Here is a 12,580-nt window from a genome sequence, read left to right as displayed (position 1 = left end):
CTTGTAAAACACTTTAGTCTAACTTAAGTTTGTCTTATTTATTCTTTGTCATGATAAATTTTATTTTTATTTGAATTATTTATCTCTAAAATATCAAATTTTATCTACATTTTTTCAGAAAATTTCCTTAGATTCCAACTTCGGGATAAAGGCAGATTCTAAATACACCGTTATAATCTCTTCTACATGCTCCATATGCATAATTTTACACTACAGCTTGTCATGTGGCATTGCCACAGGCAGATCATTGCTTCCTGAGGTCAAAGTCCCTACTTCATGACTTCTTGTTTGCGTAAGAGAGAGAATAGCTCCTCAAGAGCGAGTGTTTCATTATTGTTATTGTTGTTATTTTACTTCTGACTGCCTGACTGAAAGATTTTAAACTTCTTTGGTAAAAAAAAAACAAGAAAGAAGTTTAACATAGAGCATCAGTTAAATTCCCCAATCCTATCCAAGATAAGTCATCTAGGGAGCCTGTGTCTGCATTCTTGGACGCATTTAATTGTCCCATCAAAAAATGACTATGTCTGACAAACTGCCATTGAAACCACACTCAGCCTCTGATTGTATGAATGCAAGTGAGAAGAGAAAACAGCAGACAGACACTCAATGCACACTGGCACTTTGAATCAGAAGCTCTAAACCAAGAGTCTCTAAAACCAACATGCTCAAGCTCAATGGCACAGTCTTCATGCCCTCAGTGCTGACACTGGTCGGGATCCCTGGCTTGGAATCTGTGCAGTTCTGGATTGGAATTCCTTTCTGTGCCATGTACATCACTGCTCTGTTTGGGAATTGTCTGCTCCTGGTCATCATCAAATCGGAACGCAGTCTCCATGAGCCCATGTACCTCTTCCTGGCAATGCTTGGAGCAACAGACATTGCTCTCAGTACCTGCATCCTACCCAAAATGCTAGGAATATTCTGGTTCCATTTACCAGACATATATTTCGATGCCTGTCTCTTTCAGATGTGGCTCATCCACACCTTCCAGTGTATCGAATCAGGAATTCTGCTGGCCATGGCCCTGGACCGCTATGTGGCCATCTGTGATCCCCTGAGACATGCAATCATCTTTACCCACCAACTCCTCACTCAGATTGGGGTTGCAGTGACACTCAGAGCAGTCATCTTTTCAGCTCCATGTCTCATCCTCATCAAATGTCGGCTGAAACACTACTGGACCACTGTGGTCTCCCATTCATACTGTGAGCACATGGCCGTCGTGAAGTTGGCAGCAGAAGATATTCGAATCAACAAGATCTATGGTCTGTTTGTGGCTTTCACTATACTTGGATTTGACATAATCTTCATCACACTCTCCTACATCCGAATATTTGTAACTGTCTTCAATCTGCCTCAGAGAGAATCTAGGCTCAAAGCCTTAACACCTGCATTGCCCATATTTGTGTCTTCCTTGAGTTTTATCTCCTAGGTTTCTTCTCCTTCTTTACACACAGGTTCGGGTTCCACATTCCACCCTACATTCATATTCTTCTGTCCAATCTTTATCTTCTTGTCCCTCCTTTGCTCAATCCTATTGTGTATGGGGTGAAAACCAAACAGATTCGAGATCGGTTGTCCAAGATTTTTTCACTCTAAGGATCCATTTTGATTTCTCACTATCTTACTTGATTTCAAACAAAAACAACCACAAAACAGTGAAAAAAACATTGTTGATTAAAGTCTATGTTTTCTCAAGTTCATTGTGCACAGGAATATAAAATTATAGTTTTGCATTCAAGAAAGTAAGGCTCTGACTCCTATTTTAAAATTTTCACTTGTTTTTTTGGGGCGCCTGGGTGGCTCAGTCGGTTGAGCGTCCGACTTCAGCTCAGGTCACAATCTCGCGGTCCGTGAGTTCGAGCCCTGCGTCGGGCTCTGGGCTGATGGCTCAGAGCCTGGAGCCTGCCTCCAATTCTGTGTCTCCCTCTCTCTCTGCCCCTCCTCCGTTCATGCTCTGTCTCTCTCTGTCTCAAAAATAAATAAACGTTAAAAAAATAAATAAAATAAAATTTTCACTTGTTTCAGATACAAAATTAATTGAAACACACAGAGATAATCATATCTATTCCACACATGACAGACAAAAGTTATGAATACATTTTTGAAGCTCAATCAGCCCTCAGTCACTAAGACAGACATTTCTTAAAATCAAATTAAATATTAATATTTGGCCTCTGTTTACAAACATCAAATGGCCTTTTTGCTACTACATAAGAAATTCAGTCTAATATATTATCATACTAATGTATACGAAACTAAATCTATCATTTATTTACTATCATTTATGATCACACTTTGTCATCCTAAAGTTCTTTACTGAGTGATCATGAATTAAGCATTAAGTGTAGATTGAGATTTTTAATTTATGTATCAAAATGTAATCATAATTTCTTCTTTCCCCCCATAGTATTTCACACAGCCTTCTATGGGGGCATATATAATATATTTATTAAATACATTACATTCCAATAGAGAAATTTGAACTGAAGACAATTGAAGTAAATGTGGAATGATTAGCAGTGAGCTTACTTGCTTGTTTTGTGGTAAGACCTTATAAATAAGCAAAATAATATTTTAAATAGCAAGTTTTATAACTTTATTATAGCAATCATAATAATAAAATAAATAAAAAATTTAAATGTAAAAGTCATCAGGCTTGTCACGACAACTATGTAAGGGAGATGCATGATGATGGCCTAATAACAGTATGAGATGTAGATTTCGACCCTCTCTCTCATTCTATATCCTAACTCTTGGGTAGTGCATGTTCACATCATGCTTTGATATAAACCTGATATGTTCACATTGTGTTTGGTTGATGAAGTATAGTGTCAGAATTTATGAGGGCAAAAAGTAGCAACTTCATTATATTAATGTGTTCAGATTTTGGAATAAATTTTTCACATGGAGACTTGGTCATCTGTCACACACAAAATTGTGTGGGGTTTTCACTATTAACATTGCACTGCCCATTAATTTCAAAGATGATCAATAATCTGTATAGTGCCGGAAGTCAGGATTTTTCCAATTGGACATTTTTTCTTGCTTTTAAGACATTAATCTCTTCAAGAGATATCTCCATCTCTGTTACTTTTATGTCTCACACTCATTGTGATATACCCTCTACCTGGAGCCTCTGTCTCTGATTCCTTTATGGGTGGAATCTTCATTCTATAGGATTAGGCTCAGAAATTTCTTGGTATCTTCCCCAGGGTGACTTAATTGAGGTTTCCTTTTGGGCTCTGTGTTATTCTTTGCAATCCATAGCAGTGTGTACAGTTCAAACCATATCATTTTAAAATGTATCTATAGTTTGGGGGATTACACTGGATGTCTAATAACTTAATATTTACCACTTAGTGTCACTTAACTTTTTGTCATATATATATATATATATATATATATATATATGACACTAAATAGTGACTTACACTATCTTTTACTGGTTTCATTGACTTAGTGTTGCATTCACTGGCATAAGGAATTTTGAAGGATGGTCTAGGTGGAAAAAAACAGCCATAAAATCCGTTTATTCTAATGTTTAATTTATGAACTAAAACTCCCTAGTACAGGTATCTACTTGGTGGCTATAAATATGATACAGAAAAATGTTGAGTAATTCATCTTCATATTTCCAATGCCTCATAAGGTTCTGACCCTTGTATATAAGAAATACAATTTTACTGAATAAATGTAAGAATAAAATTTCATTCAATATCTAGTTTCATTCTTATATGAACCCTATAAAATATTTAATGCATGTTAAAGATGATGAGCATGTATTTCCTCAGCTTGGGTGGAAATTACAAGTACCAAAAAAGATAAAAGCAGGATGAAATCTGTAGTTTTGGATTTCTACTGAAGACATCAGTGAACCTCAAGGTTTCCAATCTGGGTTGATATATAGAAAAATATATACAGGTATAATTTACGTAACATGGGTGTGAGTGTGTATGTGTGCAGGAGTGTACGTGTTTGTACTCTCTAGCACTTTGTCCTCTGAGATGGCCTTTGAGCAGTAACTCATCAGTATCAATGAGCCTAAAAGATGCCTTCATCACAAGGTGGAACACTCAGTTTATGGGGTTGTGAAATTCCTTTCTGGTGACCTTGAGTTTATCATATGAACTAACCCTTTTTTAGACTGAAAGCCTTTCTTTGTGTCTAGATCTTTCTTCTGTAAGTAGATATAAACTGCTCTGAAGGTAGGGAAAGATCTGATTAATCCCTGGCTCACCAAAGCTGTAGAACCTGATGGTATAGGTTTCACTGAAACTCCCCACCTCTGAGCATGAGTTCTGTTGATGCTGCATATCGCTAGAGTTTGCTGCATACTCTCACTCCCCAAACCTCACAGTATTTTCAAACAATATCCCAATTCCTCTAGGACTAATCTTTCTAGCCCTGAAAATTGCATGCCATTCTTCAACTATTATTTTACATCTTTCTCTGAAGGCTTTAGGAAGACATCACTTTGCAAATTCTGGGTTATGTTTAGAATGCTTTTATTTATGCATTCTTAGTACTACACCATCTAAATATTATTACAAAGCTTTAGTTTTCTATTATTTCTGGTCACACAAGATTCTGTCTGAGTATAATGAGTAACTGAAAACATGGCCTAAAGTTTCACTTTCTCAAATATCTAGCATAGTACTCAGAGAGTTACTGATTGTAGGATCAACAGGTATTTACTAAGTAACACATTGGTGGATTTGTGATGACACTGGTTACCTGTAAGATGCATCATTTAATGGGCTGGATTTTTCACATTTTACTTATTGGTAGTTTAGTATGACGGCAAAAGGAAAGAAACAAAGATATTAGGGGGCATTCTGTTACAAGGTTAGGTCTAAGGGGAAGTGTAATTGTTACTCATGAAATAGAGGAATGTCATTTTACTTTTTACTTTTTTTAAGGGAGAGAGAGAAAGTGAGTGGTGGAGAGGGGCAGAGGGAGAGAGAGAGAGAGAGAGAAAGAGAGAGAGAGAGAGGGAGTGCCTCAAACAGGCGCCACACCCAGTGCAGAGCCCGATGTGGGGATCGATTCCATGACCCTGAGATCATGACCTGAGCCGAAATCAAGAGTCAGAAACTCAACTGACTGAACCATCCTGGCACTCTGAAGACTGTTATTTTAGTTAGATAAACCATCCTGGGTAAAATATAAACCATCCTGGACAGCATTTCACAGTATGTTAACTTTGGGGGAAAATTAGTACAAAGATACTCTTTTAACTAATATCCATTTAGTAGAAAAGGCAGATTCCTAAATGTCCATGTAACACTAATGACATATGGCTTTTAGTCTGTTTTCTGCTATACCAACACATTTTATTTCCTTTGGTTAAATTCTATGCTCATCAAGAATTATATAATATATACTTTGAGTAATTTATGAATTAATTCTTGTTTTTATAACATATCTTTTAGGTAAATAGGATGTATAGTGTTGAAATATGTAAAAATAAATGTAATAGCATTATAAAAATTCCTATGAAAACATATTCATTATTTTGAATATTATATATATATATGAAAATATAAATATTCAATATTTTAAAAGGTTTAAGTACAGCATAACAGTTTTTAAATACTTTCAATTGAATTTGCTTATAATATATTAATGTGATTGGGGAGAATTTAATATGCTCTGAAAGGATTCTCCTTCACGATGTCTTTAATTTCTTATTGAATTATAAGGAAGGTGAGACAAAAAGTTTTGGGAAGTGCTTTTTTTTTTGGTATTGCTAATGAAAGAAAAACACACCTAGAAATATAAAAACATTTTAGGAGTAGGTATCCACTGGTCTTACATTAAAAAACAATGGCATTGGGGCCCCTGGGTGGCTCAGTCCGTTAAGCGTCCGGCTTCGGCTCAGGTCAGGATCTCGCGGTTTGTGGCTTCAAGCCCTGTCTTGGCTGTGTGCTGACAGCTCAGGGCCTAGAGCCTGCTTCGGATTCTGTGTCTCCCTCTCTCTCTGCCCCTCCCCCGCTCATGCTCTGTCTCTCTCTCTCTCTCAAAAATAAATAAAAATTTTTTAAAAATTTAAAAACAATGGCAAATTATTATAATTTTGTCTCAAATTAAAATAAATTGTATAAGTTCCATATATGACTTTTCAATGATTCCTTAGATTTATAAAAGTTTATCATATTGTAGAAATTGCTGAAACCTATGGAGAAATGTTAAATCAGAGTATTATATAGCAGAAAGGTGAGACGTGTCCAATGATTAAAAATTTGCATTCCGTACACATATTAGCTATCACTTATTTAGTCCTATATAATGTGTTCTGTCCTTTTGTACATGGAGTTGTTTTGATAATTCTAAAAAGTATTGTTTCTATAAAGGAGAGAAATAGCACAGATTTAAATAATATGTTTAGTGTCCTACAAAATAATATGTTTAATGTCCTACCAGTTTGACTAACAATTTATAACTTTCCCTTTATTTTATCATATCTTCCTTTTAACAGATAAAATAGATTATGTTTACATCACTAGGGGAGAAATTCAAGTCTTAGACTATTCTCTTTGCATTCATTATTTAATTCCAAAGCTGCTCTTTCTCTTCTTCCAATCCCATCACACCTCACACTTCACACCTCACACCTCATTCAAATAATTGAATGTAAGTGTATGATCCACGGCATTTGGAGAACTGTCCTCAGTTTACATTAATGTCTATGGCCACTGGGAAAAAAGTAATAAGATATTTATAAACTACATGAAGTATATATATGTATACTATATTTTATATATAATCATAAATGATATACACGTATAAATGACAATTCATAAAGTATATACATATTTTTAATGTTTATTTACTTTGAAAGAGAAAGTGTGAGGAGGGAGGTACAGAAAGAGAGGGAGAGAGAGAACTCCAAGCAGGTTCAACTCTATGAGCACAGACGTGGGGCTAGATCTCAACACTGTGACTATGACCTGAGCCTAAATTAAAGTCGATGCTTAACCAACTGAGCCACACAGGTGCCCCAAGTATATACATATGTGTTTTATGTACTTATAACCTATTCTCTTCAATCAGGCTTCTACAGGAAAGATCAAGACCCTCTCATGAAGCCTTCCATCACATTTCCTGAACTGAATGTTCTTTGGGTTCTCCGTGTGTATGTGAAGTTCTTTGGTGAGCTCACATAGTTGTGGAAAGTTAAGGCAGGGCAGGCTAAGGGTTTCAAGATTAAGGCCTATGCCATCGCTTCACAAATATGAGAAGGCCCAAAGAAATTAAAAAAAAAATGGTCATGAGTAATAGGAAGCATAGTTATCTAAGACTGTACTAGAAATGTCTCTGAATGTTCAAAATGTTCTATCACCTCTCAGACTGCGAAGCCCAAAGGGAAGTGTAAATGCATTATTTGTTTAATAAGATTATTTCTCTTCAGAAAGTTATAACTGCAGCGTTCCTAACTTTCTGGTTTGGTTGATTTTGTAATGACAGAAACAACAATGACAGCAATAACAATAATAATTATACATTTATGAGAAAATCTTGCTTCCCTCAGAAACCACAAAGTACTCTCTCCAAGTCAACAACTCTTTTTCTATTTAAAACAGCAAAGTCTATATTAACCACACTTTAATACCACAAGATATTCTAGGTAAAATAGTAAATACATGTACTAGAGACAGCGCAGGAATCAGGAACCAGCTTAGTTCATTTTTTGTCTAAAGTAACAGTTTCTGGGCACCTGGGTGGCTCAGTTGGTTAAGCATCTGACTCTTGGCTTTGACTCAGGTCTTGATCTCACAGTTTTGTGTGTTTGAGCCCCACATCAGGCTCTGTGCAGCTGGCAGCACAGAGCCTACTTGGGATTCTCTCTCTTCCTCTCTCTCTCTCTGCCTCTCCCCAATTTTCACTGCCTCTGTCTCTCTCAAAAAAATAAGCTTACAAAATTAAAAAATAAATAAAATTACAGTTTTATGATATAATAACAGTAAGATGCTTCTATGAGCCAACCCAAGTGAAAGTCTGAGTAGCAGATTCTGGATATTTGGAGTTGCCTACCATTATTAGTTCATTAAAATTTACTGCCACCAGTGTGGTGTCTCAAGTTAAAGAACAGTCCTTTGTGGAAAAAAATCCATGGGTTCAAATAGATAGTTCAACACAATCAGCTATTGTTGGAAAGACTATTTCTACCTCTCTTTTTCAACTTCATGATATATTCAACTTTAAAGTTTATTTATTTATTTATTTTGAGAGAGAGACAGAGAGAGAGAGAGAGAACAAGCAAAAGAAGGGCAGAGAGACGGGGAGAAAGAGAGAATCCCAAGCAGTTTCCACACTGCCAGCAGTGCCCAGATTCAGACCTTGAACTTATGAACTGTGAGATCATAACCTGAGTCAAAACGAAGAGTCAGATGTTTAATTTACTGAGTCACCAAGGTGCCCTGATATATTCAACTTTAGAGTCCATTGAAAGCCTATATGTTATATGATGGCATTATTTGCCCCGTTTGTTACTAACCTCGGTGTCAGACAAAGACTGAGATCTCTTCTGTAAAAACTTTGTGGGATAGGAACAGAAACAGCTAAGATTCAGGGAATAGAGGCAAACACGTTTTGGATTTTTTAAATATATCTTTATGCCAAAAAAAATTAAGAAGCAAATAAATCTAATTGTGCTGACCACAGGGAACATAACTGATCACTTCTTCATTACTCGGGAGAATTGCATCACAGTGTTGCCTAGCTGCTAACACTATATTTCTCTCAGTGGAAATAATTTTTTACATTAAAAACTCTGTGTTTTTTTTTAATCTAAAACAGTTTATAACTACACCATATGAGTAGGTAAGTGCACAGAAGAAGGCAGAAGAATTAAACTTGTGAGTACATGTTCTCATAAGTGGCTCTGAGATCTAGATAAATATTTAGAAAGGATCCAAAGGAAGTGTGGGGTAATTGCACCTTATAATTGTGCATAAGAAGTCACTCCGAGCAGAATCCTTGAAGGGAAATAAGTAATTCATTTATCAGATCTGACCCAAGATATATTTTGACCCAGAAAAATGTTCTTGGAAGAATATTCTTGGAAGAACATTTTTCACCTTTCTTTTCTTCTCTCATCCATACTTAATGTCTGTAGATGTTTCATTAAAGCAGGTATGCATTCTGACTCAGGTGAATCTATAAAGATAATGCAGAAGTGGGAACAAAGAAAGCTTACACATAAAATAAAATTCCTAACATTTTTCTTAAACTGGTTCTTTGTGTTTTCTAATCCTTCTCTATGCAGATATACTCCTGGAAATAGAACAAATGGCTTTGCTTCCACATTAAATTTGATGTGTTTTTGATATTAAACATATCCAGGGAAATTAAACTGCTAAATTAATTAATTCCTACTAGGGTGCACTCAGTAACTAGTCATTGTCTTGCATTGGAGAGCATAAAGGAAGAATTTGGATTTCTGCTTAAGAACATCAGGAGATGAGGGGTGCCTGGGTGGCTCAGTCAGCTAAGCTTCTGACTCTTGATTTCAGCTCACATCATGATCTTGAAGTTCATGGGGTCAAGCCTAGTGTCAGGCTTGCCCCTCCTTCCTGCATGTTCTCTCTCTCTCTCTCTCTCTCTCTCTCTATATATATATATATATATATATATAAACTTTAAAAAAAGAACATAATGAGATACTTCATAGAGGGGATGATTCTTGAGCTGAGAGTTGAATAATAATTACTTGTCATGTAATAAAGTTATTGGATACAGGAGGAAATCTAAAGAAAAATGTATTATAAGGAAAGGGAAGTATAATAAAATTGTAGAATCTAAAATGGTTTTTAAAATTCTAATATATGTTTTCTTATGGCAGTAAGTTTATAGCAGGGTTAAATTAAGTGTAACAAAAACAACACTGTTAATAGGATATACTAAAGTTCACGTCCTATATGCTAACTATACATTTAGTCACTAAATGTATAAATGAGTTTGAAGAAATGGTAGGTTATCTATTTTTTTCTGGAGAAAATGAGATTTTTTATTGCATATACAATTATGCACAGTAATAGAACTCTTTATAGCTGTCTTGGTCTAATGAGATATATTAGCTTCATGGTTGGTGAAGCTAGATTAAATGAGAATACTAGAATATCAGGCAAAAAAAAAAAGTGTTTTTTTTTTCCTATTTCTCACTGAAGTAGAGGGACTTTTCCATCCAACCTCAGCCAGTCAGCAATGAGGTTAACCACGATGTGGCATCAGAAATACAAAGATAAATACTGCTCTTGACTATATTGGAGAGAGACAAATAAAAATGATAGAAAGAGAGATACAGAGTCTTAGAAAAAGAGATGCAGAGAGAGCCCACCAAAGGTAAAAAAAAAAAAAAAAAAAAAAGACTCTCCTATAACTAATACTTTTCCCAATCTCAACAATCTTATGAGTCACTTTTCATCTTCACTTTGTTGGCAAGGTGAGTGATGAACTGGAATTAAGGGTAGGAATTGTCTTCCCAAACATTTTAAGGTAGGTATTGTCTACTCGATAAGTCAACAAGAAGAAGGAGTATATGGAAGAAAGTCCTGTCAGCAGCATTAAGAAACGTGAATTCAATTCAAAAAAATCTTTAAATCTGTTCTATTTCTTTTTCACCACGGTAGAACTGTTTAAAAGGCAGTTTGATGTTTGAGTTCTATTGTCAAGTTAAATTTATGGAAAAGCAATATGTATTTCTGCTTTTTCAGTGATCAGCGTAGCTGTGGGGCTGGGTAATATTGCCAGAAGAAGACGCCTAGAATAATAAGGAGAGCCATGAATACAGCTGTCAGTGGAATTCATGGTACCAACGGTGTAAACAGAGTCAGACAAAAGAACAAAGGAAGGGTATGTTGAGACAGAAGAAACATCAGGATAGGTTATGATGGAAACAAAGTATGGTCACATTTTGAGATTTTCAGACACAGACTGATGGTAATTAAAGAGGCAAAGGTTATTTTGTCACTTGACCGAGGAGTAGCTAATGTATCATATAATGAATAAAAAGTAAGAGAAGAATGTGAATTAGGAAGAGATAGTGAATAAGAGAGAAATATAAACATGTGACCACAACATGCTGGAAATAAAAATGAGATATTTATCAGAATACAAAGTTATGAGAGAGAATAAGAGAATAAGAGAGAATAAGAGAGAAAATATAAGAGAGAAAATAGAGAAAAATAAGAGAGAGAAAGAATAAGAGAGAAAAATAAACATGTGACCACAACATGCTAGAAATAAAAATGAGATATTTATCAGAATACAAAGTTATGATGAGTAACTTGTGTATGAATAATGTCTTTTGTATACATTTCAAGATGATGTGCAAGTTTATGTGATAGTTTTATGAAGTTCTATGAATGTGAAACATGAGTGAAAGCTTTTACTCATGGGGATTTAAAAAATAGCAAAACAAAGTAGAAGACCTTATTTTCCTCATTCCTGATCATTAAAACATAATAAGTATATTATTGTTTCTGCCAGGACAGAAAAATAAAATCCAGATACAGGAATATTTGTCCCCTTTCACCTTTTATTTCTGTACTCTACATATAAAAATTCTGTGCCTTTTAGTCATTTACCTTTTTTTAATTTGGAAAATTTAGATGAATATAATTTGAAGCCAATAATCTCACTCAACAAGTTATATTCTATATATTACCAAGACAGAAAAATTCTAAAAGAATTTGTTGGCTGATACATAGGCACAGATAAAAGAATGGGGTGGGTAGACAACAATTTTAGGACTGTATTGACCAATGAGAATACAGGATAGATTGGTCTCAAGCACTGAGGGATGGAAGGTGATGTACATGAGTGGTATTACCCAAAGGAGACCTTGATTGAAGGTGATTGAAGATGTAATGGTAGCAAACTAAGAATACTGACCTCCCACTAAGGACCTTTGTGAAGGTATGGGGAGTTAGTTAATCATGAGAATTAATGACAGGGAGATACTTAGTCAGGGATGTTGGCATGTTCCTTAGTCAGCCATGATGAGTTTGATTTAAACAACAAATCAAACAAACCCAACAAACAATATCTTTGGATTTTAAAAGCCCTTTAAAGACTAAGGGATTTAAACTGCAGATTTTTTTTTTTTTTGGCTCATTTACAATCAGAACTTCATACCTCTGAAATGAAGTTTATACAACCAACTAAAAGAAGAAAATCTATTATCATCCAACAAAAGTAAGAAGTAGAAGTCCACCTTGAGTAGAATTAGAGTTCTTTTGGGTTTTAGTTTCTCTATTTATTTTGAGAGAGAGAGAGAGAGAGAGAGCGTGCACGAGCGCATGTGGGAGGGGCAAAGAGAGAGGGAGAGAGAGAATCCCAAGGAGGCTTTGCACTGTCAGTGCAGAGCCTGACACGGGGCCCGATCTCAAGAGATCACAACTTTGAGATCACAATCTGAGCTGATATCAAGAGTTGGATACTTAACTGACTAAGCCACCCAGGTACCCTGGAATTAGAGTTTTAATGTCTATTTGAAAAGCATTCATTTCATACCTCTATCTCTCTATATTATTTTGTAAAAATTTAAACCGACTCCATAGATGTTTACCTG

At 35.4% G+C, this 12,580-nt stretch overlaps 1 pseudogene; it reads left to right on the top strand.

Annotated features, from left to right (window-relative positions):
* Nucleotides 1-664: 664 nt before the first annotated feature.
* Nucleotides 665-1,615, top strand: LOC121039145 (olfactory receptor 52A5-like; annotated as a pseudogene).
* Nucleotides 1,616-12,580: the final 10,965 nt, after the last annotated feature.

Source organism: Herpailurus yagouaroundi, unplaced genomic scaffold (genome assembly GCF_014898765.1).
Source record: "Herpailurus yagouaroundi ecotype Mexico unplaced genomic scaffold, PumYag 180, whole genome shotgun sequence".
NCBI classification, from domain to species: domain Eukaryota; kingdom Metazoa; phylum Chordata; class Mammalia; order Carnivora; family Felidae; genus Herpailurus; species Herpailurus yagouaroundi.
Note: the sequence above shows the minus strand (reverse complement) of the source record. Positions and strands in the feature narration are given on the sequence as shown.